The following is a 7,594-nucleotide window of genomic DNA, read 5'->3' on the forward strand; positions in this document are numbered from 1 at the left end:
CATTCAATTCGCCTTGCGAAGGATTTTCAGTATGCCAAAAATTCCCACTCACCAAAAGTCAAAATTAATCATTCTCACCCCCGCACACAAAAAACAAAAATAAAAGCGTAAACCACTGCAATCAGGGCCTCTCTTGATTGCATATCGTGCCATCATTTGAGATTCTCAAAAAAGTCTTTAAAACACAAATATCTGTACTTCCTCCTGTACTGCTTATGGACATGTGAGTCGTCAGTATGCTGAAAACGATGATGTTACTCTCTCAGATGGTACTGAGAATTTGATTACTTCCCCAATACATTTCACAATGTTCAAGCTGTAAATATCAGAGTTTCTCTTTGTTATATGTTCAATCCACCTTATTCCTGCACTCCATGAGCTTTTGCAGGAACTTGGTGTGTTAGCATTTTATAGAACGAAAAACTGCATCGAGAAAAATGACCCCTGCAATGCTGTACAATAGCATGCACATTGTAATTCAATGACAATGACACGCATTCATTGGACTGGAGCCATTCTTTTTGGACCACTTACTGTAGTGTTGGGGTTGTACAGGGAACAATCCTAGGAGAGCACTTAGACCCTGGATCAGTTGTTCTTAACCTTATTAGAGGTACCGAACCCAACCAGTTAATTTGGGTTTAATAAGCCGATATTAAGGTCGCCACATATTATTCGTGTTTTCTTATCGTTGGAATCCCTTAGCATACCTGTCAGTTTTTTATTAAATGTGTCTAGACAAAATCCTGGTGTCGTATGAATGCAGCTTATGATGGCATTTGATGCATTGTTAATATGTATTTCAATATGTTAGTCATTCCATTCGACTCTCTATTGTGTTTGTGAGGCTCTCGATTTTACTGCATCGTAAAGCTTTGTCTACATATATAGCGACCCCCCCTCCTTTTTTGTTTTCCCTATTTGTTGCAAATATTTCATTTCCTTCAATTTTCATTTCACTTGTTTTTTCATCGTCAAGCCAAGTTTCTGATATGCAATTACTTTAAATTTATTGAATTTAGTCAAATATTCTTGTTAAGTTTTTATTGAGACTTCTACTGTTTAAGTGAATCACTGAAAGTGTATTTTTCAGTTATACATTTGTGTTGAATTCTTCGTCTGTATAATACTTGGAGTTTATGATGGTGTGATTATGATTGAAGAAATTATTGTCCGGGTCCAAGTTGTTCTCAGGGTCGAATGTCTTGTGGTCAGCATAATCAAAGGTTTTGAAGTCCATGTTTTTGTTGTGTATTTCCTATATCAGTCGAGTCAAGGTTTTTTTTGTCTGGGGGTGATCAATTCTCAGAATGCGTGTTGAACTCGAGGCTGTTGTCTTGGAGTACTGGTGCAGGGGTGGACAATGAGTTTGTCGTGCGTCAAGTAGGCAATTTTCCCCTCTTTCACGTGCTGCTTTTAGTTTCGGGAGCAGTTCTTTTCTTTTTTGGCGCACGACATCTGTATAGTTTTCATTAATGTAAATTTTGGTGACTTTTAAATATTTTGCTCTCTGTAGAATCACTGTTTTGTCCTTATATTTTTCTAATTTCACCACCACTGGCCTTGGTCAAGGTCTTCCCGATTCATGCCTTTCCGTTCGTTGAGCTCTTTCCACTTCAATTGTCTCCTTTATCTGCAGTTGATCCTTGAGGATTTTTTGCACTTTCTGCTCTGTTTCGGTCCATGTTTCTCCTTGTGTTTCCTCAATTCCATCAATTATTAAGTTGTTTCTTTTTGATTGTCCCTCTAAGTAATCCATTTTATCAGTTAATATTAACAATGTTACATATTTGATCTACTTCAGTCTGCATGTTTTTACCGTGGTCAGTTTCATTTATTAGCTGTTTTTTTAATGGCATCTACCTGCTTTTGGGTGAAGTTGATACTGATTTTAAGTTCTTGTACTTCCCTAGACAAGTCGTGTGTTTGTTGTGTCAAGTATCATCTTGACAAATTCTTTAAAGTGATCCTGTTGTTGCTGCATGAGCGCTGTAAAAAGCTCTTTTTGTTGCAGGAGTAATTCTTTGTTGCTCGCCCACTGTAAGCTAGTTGTTGACGTGTCCAGTGGGCTTGCTGCCAACCCGGATGTTGATGACGTGGCAGTGTTTTTTTTTTGCTTCCCCGGGCAATACAGCTTGCGGTAGTCGAGGAAATTCTTTGGCTGCTGCTTCCGGGTTCACTCTTCAGCCAGTTGGCTCCAAGTGGTGGCTCCAGATGCTTGTGCCGAGCCCGAAGGGTCGACCGCCGCCGGAGTTCCGAACATAACCCTTGGTTCGCTCACGCTGGTTTGCTCTCGCTAGCTCCCGTTGCCTCGGTGGTCGAGCGAGTTCAGCCGCCGCTGCTGCCATGCTCGCGATCAGCCGGTTGGCACTTGGCCCTCCAGGGGTGGACTCAGCTGCCCGTGCTGGATCAATGGGTCGACCGCTGAGGGAGCTCGATCGCTCATGCTGGCTGCTCACTCACCTAGTAAAGTAAACACAATTAGAAGAAGTATAGAGTATCTTTTTTAATTGTGCACAAAATGAACCAGCCAGTGATGGACAAGCGGGCGTGTCATAACTACCAGTAATTGACATCTTGAGTCTGGTGGTCTTAACCTCCATGGCACAGGCTCTGTTGAACCCCTGAGACTTATTCACCAAACCCGTGGGTTTGATCGAACCCAGATTAAGAACCACTGCCCTGGATTGATCAGAAGTCAATCACAGGGCTGACAGATTCATAACATTCATACCTGAGCTGCAGTTCCTGGTAATAATAATAATAATACATTTTATTTGTAAGCGCCTTTCACAACACTTTAGGACACTTTACAGGCATGAGCAAACAATAAAACCACAGATAAAATTATAAATAAAAAGGAGATAAATTTAAGTGGAATAAGCAAGTCTGAATAGGTGGGGTTTGAGCCGTGTTTTGAATGTGGGAAGAGAATCAATGTTACGAATATTGGGTGGAAGTGAGTTCCAGAGTTTGGGGGCAGAGCGGCTGAAGGCTGTGTTGTGCTGAGACGGGCAGAGGATATAGAGAGGTGGAGGGAGGATGAAGACCTGAGTGAGCGAGAAGGAATGGAAATCTGAAGATCTGATAGATGGGGGGGGGGCAAGGTTATGGATGGCTTTAAATGCATAAAGAAGTATTTTGAAATTGATTCTAAGTTTAACAGGGAGCCAGTGGAGCTGTCGGAGGATGGGGGTGATGTGATGGAAGGAGGGGATTCTCGTAACGATCTGGGCTGCTCAATTCTGAACAAGTTAAAGTTTATGGAGAAATTTGCGATGGACGCCCAAAAGAAGTGAGTTGCAGTAGTCAATGCGTGAGGTGACGAGACTGTGAACAAGGATAGCAGTAGTGTGATGAGTGAGAAAGGGACGGACACGGTTGATGTTACGGAGGTGGAAATATGCGGACCGGGTAATGTTATTGATGTGGGAGTTGAAAGATAGTGAGCTGTCGAGGATGATACCCAGGCTCTTGACCTGAGGGGAAGGAGATACAGTGGAGTTGTCAATTGTGAGGAAAAAATTGTCGGCTTTGCATAGGGTGGATTTGGTACTGACGAGGAGAAGTTCTGTTTTATTGCTGTTTAACTTGAGGAAGTTATGGGTGAACCAAGATTTGATTTCTGAAAGACAGTGAGAGAGAGAGGAGGGTGGGAGGGAGGCGTAGGGTTTGCTGGAGAGGTAGAGCTGGGTGTCATCCGCGAAGCAGTGAAAGTGAATACCAAATTTGCAAAAAATATTGCTGAGTGGAAGAAGGTAGATAATGAAAAGGAGGGGACCCAGGACAGAACCCTTGGGAACATCAGAAGCGACAAGGAGGGATTGTGACGTAAAGTAATTGAGTTGATGAACTGAGAGCAGCTAGTGAGATATGAATGGAACCAACTTAGGGGTGTGTGGGTGATGCCTATAGTGGAGAGTATTAAGGAGGATGGAGTGCGAAATGGTTGTCGAAAGCTGCACTCAGGTCAAGGAGGATAAGGATGGAGATTAAGCCAGTGTCTGGTGCCATGAAGAGATCATTTGTGATTTTTATGAGAGCTGTTTCTGTACAGTGACGGGGACGGAAGCCGGACTGGAATTGTTCATAAAAACTATTACAGTTCTGCATTCCAAAGCATACCGCATGCTCGATGGTGATTTGAGAACAAGCCTATAGGGCTGCAAGAATGTGCACTTGTTCTCTGAGTGCAAGCACGTGTTTTTAAGGCTGTTTGCCCGCCAGCTAAAGCAAAGAGATATTGCTGTGACTATGTAGGACAGGGGTAGGGAACTCCAGTTCCTAGAGAGCCATACCCTGCCTGTTTTGGATTTTTCTCTCTATTCATATTCCTTGATCATGATCATTTCAGGTTTCGACAGAGCTTGCTGATGAGGTAATTTTTGAATCAGGTGTGTTGAAGAACAGTGGTACGTCTACTTGCGGAAGTACTGGAATTGGTTCTGGAAGAAATTTCTTAATGAGAACATTTTGCAAGCAGAGACGCGTTTTCCATGTAAATGCCCTAATCCTTTCCAAGTCCCGCCAAAATTCAGCCATAAATGTTTTCTACAGCATTAAAAAAACATCAAAATATGTAATAGATACACGTTACAATTAGATTATTGCACAATAAATGAGAGTTGTGCATAGTGTAAAAAACAAAGAAGAGAGTAAAGAATAAAAATGATGGTCATTTAACTTTAAACTGTGTCCTCATCGTTTTTTGCCCTCTTTAGGTCATTTTCCTTCTCAGAAGTGTTTTTTGCTTGGCGTTTTGTAAAGAACGGATCCAAGGACATTTGCTTTTGTTGGCTTTTAACAATCCTTCAAAAATGTCCAAGGCAAACATCAGCATAGTGAGCGATGGCCGAACTGGTGTACACTTTTTCAGGGTGATTCACATTTACGTAAAACTATCAGACATAGATACATAGCTATCTCCTTGTGCTTGCAGCACACCGGTGTACCGCGAGATATTGTCAGGTGTGCCGTGGGAAATTATACAATATGTATGCCTGTGCGGTCGCCCGCCTGGAAGAGTAATCATGTAGTACTCTTCCATACCGGTAGGGACCAGCAGCAGCTAGGAAATTGCCTTATGCCTCGAGATAAGTGAAGTTTCCGACGCAAGGCAATACAATGAAAGGTATTTTTCATTTAGATTTACATTTACCGGAGATGCAACAGCACCAATGTTCCCTCTAAGCTGTGCAACTGTGCGCTGGTCGTACACTCTGAGTGCACAAGAAAACCTATCCAGCGAAGTGAACGCACTGCAAATGAATGAGATATGCAACTTTTTTTCTGTATCAATTTGCTGTTTAATTCTGTGAGTGACAGGTGTCCAGCCAATCACACGATACGATGCAACGACGCTCTGCATTCAATCACGGCATTGACAGCACTTGCTTATGCTCTCTGCTCCATAAGTGACACTAATGCTAATCCTTTATCATAGCGAAATGACCGGGCAGTGAACGTGATACGTCGACTCCTCAAACCAAAATAAGAATGAACTGCGTTTTTTTTTTAATTGTAATGGCTTTCGGAGTATGTGCCAAATAGAAGAACAAGCAGTGAAAGATATTTTCTTTTTCGGGTGAGAAAGGTCTGCTCTGCAAAATATGTTATAAGGCTTAAGCTGTAAGCAAATTTTCAGATGGAAAAATACGGACTAAATGGAAGCTGGACTACCTCAAGCGAAGCATTTAGCAGAAAAGACATTTCAATGATGTTGGAATTATACAAAGACTCAAGATGGGAAAAGAGAATGGTACAATATTGCGCGAGAGCGCAAACGGCCGGGAGAAACAGAACCGGCTGTTACACGGAAAAAAATTAGACCCTGAGCAAGTTAATCAATTGCTAATTGACTATATTTGACTTGCCATTAAAATGAATGCACCAAACATCGGTTTGATGTTGATTTGAGTCCTATTCATTGTGTTATAATATTGCGTTCATTTTCAATGTTAAAAAATGCTTATAGTAACAATATAACACTTAATTGTTAAAATAATCTCTTTTTTTCACATTTTCAGGTAGTGGTGTGCCGCAGGATTTTTCACTGAAAGAAATGTGCCTTGGCTCGAACAAGATTGGAAAACACTGCTGTATAGGTCCCTCTTAGCCAATGGGATGCCAGGACGATGCTTGGTAATAGCCAATGGCAGAACAGCTATAAGTATCTTGCATTCAGGAAACACAGAGCTGCGCGAAGCAAGCCATACTCTATTTTTACATTTCGTATCTTGAAACTTCTTTCATAACAAGAGGCAATATTTCCTTTTGAGGATTTCGTAACTTGATTAAATTTCATATGAAGAGACATACGTAACTAGAGGTACCACTGTACAGAGAGATCTAACACAAGCAGGATATGGCTGTCAAGGAATCGGAATTCACGACCCCTAGTGTAGGACAAGAGCCTTAGGTGTTTCAAAGAATGTTGATTGAACTTGTTTCAATCAAGAAACAATTCTAACATGAGGTTCAAATTGAGAGGAAAGAAAAAGATGGTGTAAAATGAATTGAAGTTACCAAATGCATCAATTTATTTAGTTTAGGCAGTTATTTAACAGTAATTCACAACAACAGCAAAAACGGCGGAGGGATTTTCTTTTTACTTTGTGGTTATTTGTGAGTGTTGAAACCCAACACTCTTAGAACCTTCCAGGAAATCAGTGTCTTGATTCTTAACATGTCTATTCTTTGCTCTCGCTCAAGTGCAATCAAAACAGGTTCAACTTCTCTTGGCAGAGGAGTTTTATAACGATGGGTGTGTTACACTGGAAGACTCATCATCTGGGTAGATTGAGCAATTAGAGTACTGTGAATTTTCAAGAGACGAAACATCGATATTATCTATTTCTGGTCCATCACGTGATCAAGTTTGACAACAAAGGAGGTAGAATGCTAACATATCTCATTTATAAAATGACTGGAAAAAAAGTATAAATGCCTTTTGAAATTATAATCACACTAACTTTTAATTGTTATTAACCACCACCTTTATTCATTTGAAATATTGAATCAATGGTATTATGCAAAAATATATCTGATAATTTTTAATACTTCAATGAATGATTCTGAAATACATCCAAATAAAAAATCTGGATGTGGCTATCCCCTTTCACATCATTCCTCTCATATTGCCCTCTTTGCACAAAATGTCGACACTGTGCCATGTATGGCACGAGACGGCTGTGTGTGTGTGTGGGGGGGAGGATTTAAAGCTCCATCACAAATCTATCCAGCCCCCCTTCAGCAACCCCAGAAATTGATTTATTTATTGATTTTATGTATTTATTTTTTAAGTTCACTAGTAGTCATTCTGTTCCAATACAATTCCTTTTTCCGTTTATGTTTTGCAACTGTACCCCATCTGTGTTCATGATGATATGAACAGATAGGGTAAATCTTATTATTACTTACGGATCAGAGCTGCATTCAGAAATACACGCTGAGCGCGCGCCGGTTCACTTCGACCATTTGGAATCTTTGACTATTGCTCAAATTTGTCACTATTCAGAGTGCACCAAAACACCACTAGGTGCTGTAACTGGGGACACCATTGCGAGCTGCATTCGGAATGGGACCAGAACACACA

Source organism: Hippocampus zosterae, chromosome 10 (assembly GCF_025434085.1).
Source record: "Hippocampus zosterae strain Florida chromosome 10, ASM2543408v3, whole genome shotgun sequence".
Taxonomy (NCBI): Eukaryota; Metazoa; Chordata; class Actinopteri; order Syngnathiformes; family Syngnathidae; genus Hippocampus; species Hippocampus zosterae.